The following is a 15,434-nucleotide window of genomic DNA, read 5'->3' as shown; positions in this document are numbered from 1 at the left end:
AATTCACTATATTTGCGGTGATCTATGAAATTAACCCTAAATTTTATCAGGTATTAAGCACATTGTGCTCCAAGGACCATCTAATGTTAAAAAAAAATGATGGATAATAACTAAAACTCTCTCTCTCTCTCTCTGTTAAAAAAAAGGCCTTTTTGCATAAAAAATTCACTTATTTTGGGCTTTTGCAAATCGGGTCACCTTTTTCGTTTTTGCAGATTCGGTCCGCTTTTTCAGCAAACTGACCAAAATACCCTTATTATTTTTTCTCTTTCCTCTTTCTCTCTCCTCTTCGTTTCTGTCGTTTTTTTTTTCTCGCCGAAAAAAAAAGGCAGACCGGACCTTCGCCTTCTTCTTCACCGTCGCCTCCCTCCTCACCCTCCTTCTTCACCGTCGCCTCCCTCCTCACCCTCCTCTCCACTGCCCGCGACCCCCTCCTCCTCTCCCCCGCCGCCGCCGCCGAGCCCACCCCCACCGTTGTCTCCGTCGCCGTCGCCGAGCCCACGGCCATGGCGGCGGCTGCGAAGGCGGAGGAGAGCGGGGGGGAGGGGAGGGGGTCGCGTGACTTCATGGCCACCACCAGGCTCTCCTTGAACGGCACCGCCTCGCCGTCGCTATTGATGCTGTCGTCGTCGTCGTCTTCCGCCATCTTCGGCGCTGCGTCGCCGAGTATGGAGCCCGTGTCGGCGCCGGGGGGCTCAAAGAAGAGGCGGTCGACGTGCGCCGACGACTTGATGCCGCGTATCATGCTCTCCGACGACTCGCCGTCGTACTACTCGTCGTCGAACGGCGCCGTCGACAGGCTGGTCATGTCCCGATCGTGTCCCTCGTTCGACGAGTTGGTGAAGCGCGACTCCAGCTAGTCCGGCCGGTACACCGAGTTGGCCGTCTTGTACATGCAGCCTGACGACGGCGAGGCGGAGAAGAAGACGACGGCAAAGAAGAAGGCCTAAACTGGACGCGGAGGCCGAGGCGGAGAAGAAGACGACGGCGAAGAAGAGGAAGGGGAGGCCGAGCGNAACTGGACGCGGAGGCCGAGGCGGAGAAGAAAACGACGGCGAAGAAGAAGAAGAGGAGGCCGAGCAGCAGGGCGCAGGAGGGGGAGGCGTAGGCGCAGCCGGCGCCGCGCGTGTTCTTCTCTGTCGACGCCGCCCCTCCTCCCGCCAATGAGCAGAAGCTGCCAACCAGCGAATGGTGTAATTGTGCAAATGGTGTAATGGTGTAATGGTGCAAAATTGTAATGGTGTAATGGTGCAAATGGTGTAATGGTGTAATGGTGCAAATGGTGTAATAGTGTAATGGTGTAAAATGGTGTAATGGTGTAATGGTCCCCACTCCTCGCCGGCGCTGGCTGCGCCTCCGCCTCTCCCTCCTGCGCCCTACCGCTCGGCCTCCCCTTCTTCTTCTTCGCCGTCGTCTTCTTCTCCGCCTCGGCCTCCGCATCCAGCCCGACCCCGTTCGCCGCGGCCACTGCCGCTGCCACTGCCGCTGCGGCGACGGGATCGGGCTGGGGGTCCGCGGCGCCGGTGCCGGCTGTGCTTCCACCTCCCCCACCTGTGCCCTGCCGCTCGGCCTCCCCTCCTTCTTCTTCGCCGTCGTCTTCTTCTCCGCATCCAACCCAACCCCGTTCACCGCGACCGCGACCGCCGAGAGGAGGGTGAGGAGGGAGGCAACGGTGAAGAAGAAAGCGACGGTCCGCCTCTTTTTTTTTCAACGAGAAAAAAAAAGAACAATAGAAACGAAGAGGAGAGAGAAAGAGGAAAGAGAAAAAGTAATAAGGGTATTTTGATCAGTTTGCTGAAAAAGCGGACCGAATCTGCAAAAACGAANGGGGACCACTCAACCCTAGGGGGACCACTCAACTCTAACTGACTAATATCATCCTGATCCTACAATTTTTCATCCAAGGGTTAAAAACTTAATAGCAAAAAGAGCGTTTTACTATTAATAGTATTCCAGCCAAATTCTATATATATATATATAATGTAAACCGCTCGGTTTACTAAACTACTCGGTTTACTACTGATTTGTTTTTGATGATAGAACTTCTAAATCAACGATCGGCACCGTTGAACATGATCTAGACTATTTAAATTATCTAGAAATCAAATTTCATGATTTTTTGGCATCACTAACTGAACGATCAAAGGGTCACAAAGTCTATAATTTTAATGGCCGATATAGTGCGTTTGCTCGTTTAACGGTATAGAAGAGTTCAAATCAACTAAATTTTTGTTAGAAAATTCTTTAAACTATTTAAAATAAGATCTAGACTCTAGATCTCAAATATAAAAATTGTAGCATCACTTTTTGAAGGATATTCATTTCCAGCGATTCATTTTTCTGTTCACTTGATGGACAAGAGGACAATATCGAAAATGTGTGAAATTTGATTTTTAGATAGTTTAAATAGTTTAGATCATATTTAACGATGCCGATCATCAATTTGGAAGCTCTATCATTGAAAACAAATCGGTAGTAAAACCGAGCCGTTTACTACCGATAGTATTCTAGCAAAACTCTATATATATATATATATATATATATATATATATATATATATATATATATGCTGGAATGCTATCGGTAGCAAACGGGCTCCGTTACCACACATTTGTTTTCGATGATTGAGCCTCTAAATCGACGATCAGTACTATTGAACATGATCTATAGCACTTAAAGTGTCTAGAAACCAAATTTCAAATCTTTTCGACACCATTAGCTGAATGATCAAAGGGTTTTAAAATTTATAATTTTAATGGTCGATATAAAACGTTTTCTCGTTTAACGGCGTAAAGATACCCAAATCAATTGAATTTTGGTTAGAAAATTCTTTAAACTATTTAGAACAAGATCTATACTCTTGATCTTGATTACAAGACTCTTATCATCACTTTTTAAAGAATTTTCATTTTCAACCGTTTATTTTTGCGTCCACTTGATGAACAAGTGAAAAATATCAAAAAAGACATAAAATTTGATTTCTAGATACTTCAAATGGTATAGATCATGCTCAACGGTGCCGATCGTCGATTTGAAAGCTCTACCATCGAAAACAAATGAGTAGCAACGGAGCCCGTTTGCTATCGATAGTATTCTAATTCAACTCTCTCTCTCTCTCTCTCTCTCTCTCTATATATTTATATATATATATATATATATATATATATATATAGAGTTGAGCTATGATACTTTTACAAGTATCACCATCATGGTGCTATTAGGTTTTAAGTATATGGATTACTACTTTTTATTATTAATAGCCCTTGGATTAAACACTATTCCACCTACCACCACCTACCACCATCATTCAACCTCACATCTCTCCTCTAAAGGCTAAAACACAAAGTATCACCCCCATGATACTTTTACAAGTATTCTAGCCCTACTACTATTATATAATATTAATATATATATATATATATATATATATATATATATATCGTACACGTTATGTTTGGCATAATATAATATATAGAGGAATAGGTCTTAGGAAAAAGACAATCAAAGGAGGAATTGATGACCTCCTTAGTTTATTTTCAATTTGTACGAAATATTTATTTAATTTATTCCTTGATGAGGGACCTCTAGATGATGATTCATGCAGCGGTGTCTCATAATTAAGAAGAGTATATAAAACAATAAGAAGGATAAGTGACTAATCACAAAATCTAAAAACAATTTATTTACCAAAATTCTCCTCTAGTGATAGGTCTTTGACACTATTTATTTATAATATAAAAGCCCTAATTCTAATTGAATCTCAAGATTTTAGAAAAATTTCTAATACAAATAAATAAAATTTTAATTGAAAACTTTCAAAATTATATTTCTGATTTTTTGAAACTTATTACATATAAAAAATTCTAAAGATATACAAAAAGTACTCTCTCAAAAAAATTAATAAAAATAATAACTTTAAGAATTAGAAAATTTAAATATTGAATTATAGATTTATTTCTTGGCTGCATTACTTTTATCCTAACCCCAGTTTCGTTTTGAATCGAAATCAAATTGTGATTATTTCGATAAAACATTATTTGTGTACAAATAGTTAAAATTTACGTTTTAAATTTTTTATTCGATTTTGGTACTTTTCTTAATTGTAACAGTCGAATTGAACATTGAATAGTAATATTCGCACACTTTATATCATAACCATATATTCCAAATCCTGTGTTTAATTAATTATGATCAAATATTATTATATGTAACAAATTTTATCTCTATCATTAATTTGCTTCTTTAATTTTTCTTTTTTCCTTCTCTCTTCCACTTGCTTTTTGACTATTTGAATTGTTGAATCATTGATGAAGAAAAATACATTAACATATCCGCTAAAATGGTTAGAGAATTCAAAAACAAACATTTAATTTGGACTTTCAACAAAGAAGTGGAGAAATACCTAACCATTTTTTCACATCAAGACCTTGGAAATTTCCATGTATTTGTTGCTTAGTTTGAAGTTTCAACCATATATTTTTTCTGGTCTTCATGTTGTCGTTTGTTTTCCTGTATTCACATAATAGTTAATGCTGTGTGACTCATCAAAATATTTGGGGTTTTTCGTTCAATTTAATATAGTTGTAAATACAGTATAATTAAACATATATATATATATATATATATATATATATATATATATATATATATATATATATATATAAAAAAACTCTTTTAATGTTTCAAGTTTTTTCAAATATATGCTTAGAGTTAGATTCGGTTAGTGAATAGTTAGGAACAACTTGTTATCTATGTGAAATTACCATTTTACCCTTTCGAACGTATTCTTCTACCGTCANAAAAAAATATATATATATATATATATATATATATATATATATATATATATATATATATATATATATATAATAAAACTCGTTTTAACCCATTCGGACCGGAGGTTCAACTAGTGATAATTGACTATTTTCTTTTTATTTAATATTTTAATAATTAATCAACAATATCTAATAGCCCATATGGGCTCTCCCACTACAGGACAGAATGCTGACTTATTTAAACCAACAATCTCTCCTCCCGCACTTGCACACATTTGCAGCATGCGGGAATTGAATCTGTAGCATGCGGGAATTGAATCTGTGATCTTTGGTTTCGATACCATTTGTCGGATCGTTGGCGCTAATCATTAATTCCAAAAATTCGAGCTGTTAGAAATGCACAACCTAACGTCCACGGGTCTCGATTATGATTATTTACGTACAGATATAGCGTTTACGGATCTCGATTGTGATTCGATCCAACCAGCCTCATACGACTTCAAATATGACTCGGCCCAACCTAACCTCACGCCATTTCGAATATGACTCGACCTACATGACCTCCCGTCACAAGGCAAGATGCTAGTCTATTTAAGCCAACATAACCAATGATCCGTGACCCGATAATGCTTTCGGGTCAGTAACGATTACCCGTTTTAAACATTCGGTATTTGCGCAAGCAAAATGGTTTGAGCGAAAAAAAAAAAAAAAAAAAACTAGGAATCTCATACTGAGCCACTGAGGTCACACAAAATGTGACTTAAATAATAAATAATTAAAGAGATAGAAGTTTGGTGAATAAAATATAATGTTTACAAATGGTAGTAAGTGATTAAATATAGTACATCTAACTAATGAGGCTAAATTACACCTTTGGACCTCAAACTATAAAGCGGATGACGCTTTGGTACTCAGTCTTTTTTTTTTTTTTTTGCAATATTTGGCTTGAAATTTTATAGTTTATTGCAATTAAATCCCACAAATCTAATTTAGTTGAGTCGATGTTGATATTTTATTAATGTGATATAATGTAGCGTCTAAATGATTATCTACGTACGTCATCAGTTTAAATATTCTCGCATTTTTGTCCCAATGATTGTAATAATTTATAAAGTTCGGATTATGAATAGCAAAAAGAGTAATTTAGCGAAATAGTTATGTAGTTAATTAAATTGTTCTTGGCATAAGAGACCAGGATTAGGCTTCTTCTACTTGCTTAAGAATTAATTAATTCCGTACCATTTGTGTCTTTATATATCTCTTGTTGACAACAGAGAATTTTACGCGCTCACTTGGTGTATTAATTAATTAATTAATAATTAATAATCAATGATCCGTACCATAAAATATATTTTATAATTGGACTTATATCTGAAATAAAGATTAATGAATTAAACTAATATAGTTTTGAGGCTTATAAATAACAAAAATATATTGGATAGCTTTTACCATGCGCTTTCACACATAAGAATTAATAAAAATAATTAACTTCTAGAGATCACTGTAGTTCACACATGGGGTTCAAACAAAATCCATGGTAGGTAGAATGTTTCTTTATATATATATATAGAGAGAGAGAGAGAGAGTAGGGCTACTATACTATTATGAGTATAGAGCCATTCGTACTCATAAGTTGTTTTCGATGTTATGATTTTCGAATCGACGATCAACACTGTTAAATATGATCTAGAGTATTTGAGACTTCTAAAAAAAAAATTTCGTAATTTTTCGAAATTATTATAAAGTCCATCAAGTGGGTATAAAATGAACGGTCAAAATCGAATGACATCCCAAAAATGGATGATCGGATCCTTCAATTTAAGGTCGGAGTTATTGATCTTTATTTAGGTAGTGAATAGAATTTTCTATCAAAAATTCAACCTATTCCGATTCTTTTACACCGTTAAACTAGCAAATATTTCATACCGGTCGTTAAAAATTGTCAATTTTGTGAGCTTTTGATCGTAGGGTAAATGATATCGAAAAATTATAAAATTTAATTCTAAAAGTTTTAAATGCTCTAGATAATGTTTCACAGTATGGATCGTCGATTCGGAAGTTCTATCATCGAAAACAACTTATGAGTACGAACTCGATCGTACTCATAAGAGTATAGTAGCCGGACTCTCTCTCTCTCTCTCTCTCTATATATATATATATATATAGTTGCGCTAAAATACTTCCAAAAACACCAAAGAGGTGGTGCTTTTGAGTTTTTAGCTTTTGGATGAAGAAATGTAGAGTTGGAATGATGGTGGTAGGTGGTGGTAGGTGGAATAGTGTTTGATCTAAAGGCTATTAATAATCAAGGAGTAGATCCAAGGGCTAAAAACTTAGAAACACCAAGGAGATGGTGCTTCTAAAAGTATTCTAGCTTAATTATATATATATATAGAGAGAGAGAGAGCAGGGCTGCTGTGCTCTCAGGAGTACGGAGGCATCCGTGCTCCTAAGCCGTTTTCGATGATGGAGTTTTCGAATCGACGATCGGCTCCGTTAAACTTGATCTAACGTATTTGAAGTTTCTAGAAAATAATTTTTACAAATTTTTGCTATCATTACCTAGCAATCGAAAGTGTTAGGATTCGTCCATATTGGGACTTATCTAAAATATTTCTAATCCATATAGGATAAGAAATAAATATTTGTAATTATCTGTTATATTTCTAGTCCACATGGGATAAGAAATAAATCTAACAGATAAATCCTAATCTATTTAAATCTCTATCTATGTGAGATTTAGTTAGAATATGATTAGGATTAATGTCTCCCTTATGGCCTATAAATACATGAGATATTGACTACATATGACACACGAAAGAACACAAAAAAAAAAAGAATCATCTCTCCACAAAATTCTCTCTCTTAGGTTCGCTCTAGGGCACCATCATAAACCCTGGAGATTTGGGCAGTGTGCGGCGATCGACTCTAATAGCCGGATTGCAACGAGTAAGAACAACGTATAACAAATTGAAGTCATTCGCGATCGTAATACATTCCGCAACAAAAGAGGTATATAAAAATCTATGAGATTTTTGCGACTTATATTTTTGGATATTTAAATATTTTATCCAATAGAAAGAATTCAAAATCAATAATTTTTAACGGCTGAAAATAAAAATCCTATAAAAAGTGGTAATATAGCATTAAAATTTTCGATCAGAAATATTGATCTTGTTGTAGATAGTATAAAGAATTTTGTATCAAAATTTCATCTGATTTGAATACTCTTATACTGTTAAACTTGAAAACGACAGATATCAACCCCTATAAATTGTGGTGATATAGCATTAAAATTTTCGATCAGAAATATTGATCTTGTTGTAGATAGTATAAAGAATTTTATATCAAAATTTCATCTGATTTAAATACTCCTACACCGTTAAACTTGAAATGGCAGATATCAACCATTAAAAATTATGGATTTTGAATTCTTTCGATCACTAGGTAAATGATATCGAAAAATCGCAAAAGTTATTTTCTAGAAACGTCAAATGCGCTAGATCAAGTCTAACGGAGCGGATTGTCGATTCGAAAATTCTATAATCGAAAACGGCTCAGGAGTACGGAGGCCGTGCTTGTGAGAGCATAGCAGCCCTGCTATATATATATATATATATAGAGTGCGGCTAGGATGCTTATGGAAGCATGGAGGGCTCCGTGCTTCTACTTTGTTTTCGATGTTCGGACTTTCGAATTGATGATCGGCTCCGTTAGACTTGATCTAGAGTATTTGAACTATCTAGAAAATAAATTTTGCTATTTTTCGATATCATTGGTCTAGTGATCGAAGTGGCTCAAAATCAACGGCTGAAAATAAAAATCTTACAAAATATGATGATACGACATTAAAATTTTAAATCAAAATTATTGATTTTGTTTTATATGGTATAAAGAATTTTCTATCAAAATTTTATGTGATTTGGGTATTTCTACACCGTTAAACTAGCAACTGGCTCACCACGGCCATTAAAATTATTGATTTTGAGCCCCTTCGATCACTAGGCAAATGATATCGAAAAATCATAAAATTTATTTTCTAGGTACTTCAAATACTCTAGATCAACTCTAACGGAGCCGATCGTCGATCTGAAAGTCCAAACATGAAAAACAACTTGGAAGCACGGAGGGCTCCGTGCTTCCATAAGCATACCAGCCCACTATATATATATATATATATATTATTTTGATTAATAATGGTTTTTTTTTTTTTGCTTATTGATTAATTGTGAATGTGTACTTGTGCAAGCCTTGGTGTAGTTTAGCTCAAATATGGAGATTCTTACAGAAGAAAGGAGGATTAATTTCATACATCTCCGTATAAGTATATCGAATAGCCAATATATTCTTACAAAGTTTAACTTTTTATATTTATTCCTATAAAAGTTCAGTGATATTCATATTTGCTTATCTGGTTTGTTACCATTAGAACATTGTTTATTTTTTAATGGAAAAGAATATTTTTGTCATCACAAATATGTCTCTCTAAAAGTTCTAACTGTTGAACTATGATGAAATATTCTCCCAAAAATCTCCGATGATCTTCTTCCTTTCTACCATTACAATTTACAAATAACATAACAGAAGTGAAAAGGTCAATTTACATCATTCACTAATCCGGATTAAGTATTTTATCTATGGTTAAGTATTTGTCTAATGGATCATAACAGCACAGATATATTTGAAAATATTAGGACTTTTGTTAGAATAAATATAAAAAGTTAAACTTTTATAGAAATATATCTGCTATTCGATATGCTTATAGGGAGCTATATGCAATTAACCCAAGATATATACGACTAAGCCAAAATTAAGACTATCTCTTTTTTTTTCTTTTTATCTTTTAAAAATCTAATCCATCTTTTGATTAATATTCACAAAAGTACCTACCTTCACAAATAAAAGAGAAATTATATATATATGTTGGCTAATTAGTCAAAACATATGTAATAATATTATAAAAATGATTAGTTGATGGGACAAAAGTAAACTACCTCGTGATTGCGTGTGAATTGATCTCACTCTTTGTGATAAAATTAATCAAATTTTTAAGTCATTCCAAAATTGTGTCCGTTTTGGATTATATTAAGCTTTATTAATTTCAATAATTAATCCCATGCCAATGCATGCACCATTAATGTATCTATCCATCAAAATTCTCCTTTCAATTTTGTCAATTTTGTCAATTAATGTATCTATCCATCAAAATTTCATTTTGTCAATTTTGTCTGAATATAAGACACATCATATCTCAAGGTTGACGTTTCGAGTAAACGACTTCATTTATTTCTATGTTGTTTCTGATAAAGAAATATCGATTTAAATCGGCAATCGATATTGTTAAATTTAATCAGCACCATTGAAGTTCTGAATTTAGTAATTTTACCATATTATTTGTCTAGTGTTAAAATTGTCTAAAAGTTGACAATTTTTAAAGGCTAAAATAATGTATATAAATTTAAAACCATTTATTTGAAAATTAGATAAATAATGTTAAAAAATTATAAAATTAAGATTTTAATACTTACCATTTTTAGATATTACGATCTATAAATATTCTCAACAGTTACACTTGACTACCTTATAGTTATTATATTAGAAAACTATAATAAAGGACCTCTTAATAGAATTAAATAGGTTGGAAATAACATTAATTAACTTAGCTCTTTAATTTGTGAAACAACCATTAATTTGTCTTTGTAAACATAAGTTACTAAAAAACCTAGCTCGTTAATTTGTGGACTTTATATTCAGCACATAAAACCTCGTATTTTGATTCCATACTAAACATCTTTATCTTAATTAAAAGTATGAATTGTGGTAGCAATATTAATTTTATATCTTATGTTCAACACCTTTAGTTTGTGTTTGTTGGTATGTTATTATATCCCAAAACCATGGGCCTCTTTGGTTTAACTAAGTACTCTCCTTTGAAAGGTCCTTCTCTGGTTTCATAAAAAAGTATATTTTCTTTGAAAAGAGGAGCATATATAACAAGGCACGTGGAAAATTAGGAAATAATTAAATAGTATACATTAAGGCTCTGTTGGGCAATGGTATTGTGTCATAAGGGATAAATTTTTTTATTCTTGGTATATTTCAATATTCTAGAATAGAGAGAAATACCAATAATTTTTTGTTTGGATGGAGTAAAGTGAGAGTGCGGGAGTCGAGGCGTCATAAATAGAGAGTGTGTGGGTCGAGGCTTCATAAAAAGAAGGAAAAAAATCACCTGTTTATTGCTCCACCTTTGAATTTATCAGAAATAAATTTTATTCTACGGGTGGGAGAGAATATAATTAATGGGTTATTCTAGGATCAACTAGAATAACCCGCTTTGACTAGAATAAATTATATTTGACAAATTTTATTGTGTTTGGAAGAATAATAAGGATAAAAAGAGTTATTCCTCAGATATTCCGTTACCAAACATAGAGCCTAATTACATAGTGCCCAGTCCCTTTCATTGATTATAAATTAATTGGTTTTTCCAGCAATATATATTCCCACTTTTTCCTTCCTTTTGTTAACCTTTTTTTATTACAACCCAAACACATATGATTTGACTAACTAATCAAAGGTTGAAACGTTCTGAACTTGACTATTTTAAGTTCTAACCTTTCAATTTACTTGAATTTGAGTCGGTCGATCAAATACTGGCTTCAAATATTTTTATTTAAATCTGTTGGTTGTCTTTACTAGTATAATAAGTATACTGTATATAATTTTCACAATTAACTATAAGATTATTAAAATAAATAATCAGTTTAAATTTTAAAGTCAAAGTATTACTGATTAACTCAAATCAAAATTTTAAAAGATCATATAACGGGCTCCAAATAGTTTATATATATATATATATATATATATAGTTGAGCTAGAATGCTATCGATAGCAAACGGGGTCTGTTGCCATCCATTTGTTTTCGATGATGAAGCCTCCAAATCGACGATCGGCACCGTTGAACATGATCTATACTACTTGAAGTGTTTAGAAATCAAATTTCAAATATTTTCGATATTGTTCTCTTATCCATCGAGTGGACACAAAAATGAACGGTTGAAAATGAATATTCTTTAAAAAATGATGATAGGAGTCTTGTAATCAAGATCATGAGTATAGATCTTGTTCTAAATAGTTTAAAGAATTTTCTAACAAAAATTCAATTGATTTGAATATCTTTATTCCGTTAAACGAGAAAACGCCTCGTATCAACCATTAAAATTACAAAATTTGAAATCTGTTGATCATTAGGCAAATGATATCGAAAAGATTTGAAATTTAATTTTTAAACACTTCAAGTGGTATAAATCATGTTCAACGGTGCCAATCGTCGATTTGGAAGCTTTATTATCGAAAACAGATGAGTGCCAACGGAGCCCGTTTGCTATCGATAGTATTCTAGTTCAACTCTATATATATATATATATATATAGTACTATATATATACTATATATAAAAGCGTATAGGAATTCCGACAATGACAGACGGAATCCAAAAAGGAATAAAATAATATTTCCTACGAATGAGATTAATTTGTTAAAAATATCTCAAATAAAAATTAACGGTTATGATCAATCTATTAAATATAAAATAATATTTCCTATGAATGATTATGATTAATTTGTTAAAAATATGTTAAATAAAAACGAACGGTTATGATCAATCTATTAAATTTCTACTACATATAAAAATTAAATGGTTATGATCAATTTGTTAAAAAATATCTCAAATTAAAACAAACGGTTATGATCAATTTGTTAAAAAATAGCATTTCTATTAATCTATTTTACATTAAAATTAAAATTTGAGTTTAAATTATAAATTAAATTTAATTTTTAGATATCAAATTTGAATTAATAATTAATTTTTTTATTACAGTGGATCAAATTTAAATTTTAAAATTAAATGTGAATTAAATTTTGATGCTTTTAGTTTAAAACACATATTTAAATTTGATTCATCAAAAATAAAAAAGTATATAAAAATGTTCGATGTATATAAATAAAAGAACACGATAGGATATTATAAATATTTTCTAATAAAATATAACACATTAATTTATAAATATAATTTTTATTGTAAAAACTTGGATATATATAATGTACAAATTTATATTGATTTGAAATAAATTATAATAATTGTTACATGCATTTGCACGTACATTCAACTAGTATATATATATAGGTCAGATGAGTTCTCACGCTTTTACTTTTTGAGTAATCCTTGTTTATCCTACAAGGAGCTAAACTAACTAAAAGTGATAAAAAAGATAACAAAGATGCATGATTTGCACTTTGAGGTTAATTAATATAATTTTGAGCCATACATGTGTGAACTAAACCTATAATTACCCTATCTAACGATTCGGATCGAACCCTCGTATATAATTTAAAAAATGGCGACTCCACGTAGCAAAGCGGTGCAATTAATTAAGCTCAATGAGCTCGATTATTGCTTGTTAAAAAAAGAGTCATGATAACGTGATTAAAACGGTCCGGTGCATATATATATATATATATATATATATATATATATATATATATATATATATATATATATATATATATATATATATATATATATATACTCGGTAACACATGGCATTTAATAAAGGTTTTAGATAAAGGAGAGGCACACAAATTCCTTTTTAGTTGCTCCTGAAGTGAGTTGGTTTACAATGCACTAGTAAAAAAGTTAGCGCTAAACATATGTATTTACGAAAAGCCTTTCGTGGAAAGTGATGCGGTCAATTTATCGTTAGAATTTATGAAAAAGTGTGACTCAACTAAATTAGGGTTAAAATTTTTATCGAGTTCAGTAATCTTTACAATCAGCACGAAAAATCTTCAAACGGACATAATTTTCGCTCAGGTGTTTATTTTCAACGTGCAATTACAATTCGAAAAATATTTTTCGAGATTTAAGCATTAAATGACAAAGTTGTTTGGGCTGAGGTTGGGATCCAAATTCTATTATTTAGGCATCTATTTTTACATTTTTTTAGATTATTTTTTGAAAAGTTTTGTATTTTTTCTATTTTAAATTCGGTTGATAATTAGTTAGTTTTTATCAGTTTAGGTTTAGAAATATATTAGAATTTGTCATCTTCAGTCATAATAGGATTAGGGTATCGATCATATATATATAATTTCGTGTACATAATAATTAAGATGGAAATATATAACTGAAAAATCTTGTACCTGTTGAAATCTAAAATTTTGTAAAACTTCATGTGGAATTCAAAATTAGTTGAACTTGGTAAGAAATATTAGGATCATGCTTAATTTATTCCCTCAAAATATTAATAATTAATATGGGTTGTGACAAAATGCTCAAAGAAAAGTTAATTTTGAAACTAGAAACCATATATAATTAACAAATTAATAACCATTAATTGTATATATGTAGCAGTAATAAGAAAATTATTGATGCAAATCCTCATCAATCATTTTTTGACAGGGTTCAAACTCCTAACAAAATCGTAACTAACAAGAAAACTCCTCTCACTATCTCCAAAAATAAATAAATAAATAAATAAATCACTTTTCTCGCGTCTCTTTCTCTCCAAGTTTTAACTAAATTTATTTTTAAAAATAAAACAAAACAGCTAGCATACTATTTTTCTCTCTCTCCTAATTAAAAAAAGCATTAATTGTTCATAAACCAACAATTTCTATGTCCTATGTATATAAAATTAAGGGCAATATGTGTTGAATACATAAAATATTAAGAACACCATTCTTCGTAAGCTTGAGCTTTCAAAATAATTGTTTCACATATATAGCATCAAAAAAGATGTTTAGTTCGAGTCTCATCAGACTTCTAATCTCATTTTATCCATATTTTCGGCCTACTAAAAAGTTTTCAATGCAAATGTGAAAGGTTGTTCTATGCCGGCACATAAGTTTTTGGCTAAGTTAATTGCACTACTGAGGTGCGTGACACTTTAGTTCTTGAATTTTAATTTATTATATTATTGCAATTAAGTTTCGCAAAGTAATTTAGTATACTAAATGATATAGTGTCGCGGAAATGACAATGATATGCTCTTACTATAGTGGTTATATACTGACTACGCTACTTTCCCGGCTAGTTGATTGAATTGAGTTCTCGACTCTCGATCGCCTCGTTTATCGCTTCTGGAGAAAGGATTCTTACAGCGTAATATATATATATGTTACGACAAACGCACAAACGGAAAATAAAATGGCAAATACGAAACACTCAAACCACAAACAGAAAATAAATCTAACACACAGATTTATGTGAAAAATTCTTTGCAGGAAAAAATCACGGGGGAGGGAGGAGAGAACTTCACTATCGAAAAACAAAAGGGAATACAATGTTCTTCGTATTACAACCGACCACGATCTCACGCCTCTAGAGTAAAAACGAAAAAGAAAGTCATAATGGGTTTCAGATCCGATCCGTACCCACCACAGACATTCATTTTTCCTTCACAATTTAATTTTTCAATTTGGTCGCACCGCGAAGCTGTCGGCGAGTCGTAAATCCGAACCTGAGTCGATAATAGATTTCGAGTCATATCTAACAATATATCAGCAATACATTATCATTTAGCTAAAAAATTAAAACTAATTAAGTGTTTGAGTATCATGCGTGACAGTTTGAAACCACATGCGTGCGCACAATTTG

Source organism: Ananas comosus, linkage group 17 (assembly GCF_001540865.1).
Source record: "Ananas comosus cultivar F153 linkage group 17, ASM154086v1, whole genome shotgun sequence".
Lineage (NCBI taxonomy): Eukaryota > Viridiplantae > Streptophyta > Magnoliopsida > Poales > Bromeliaceae > Ananas > Ananas comosus.
This window is presented reverse-complemented; position numbering follows the sequence as displayed.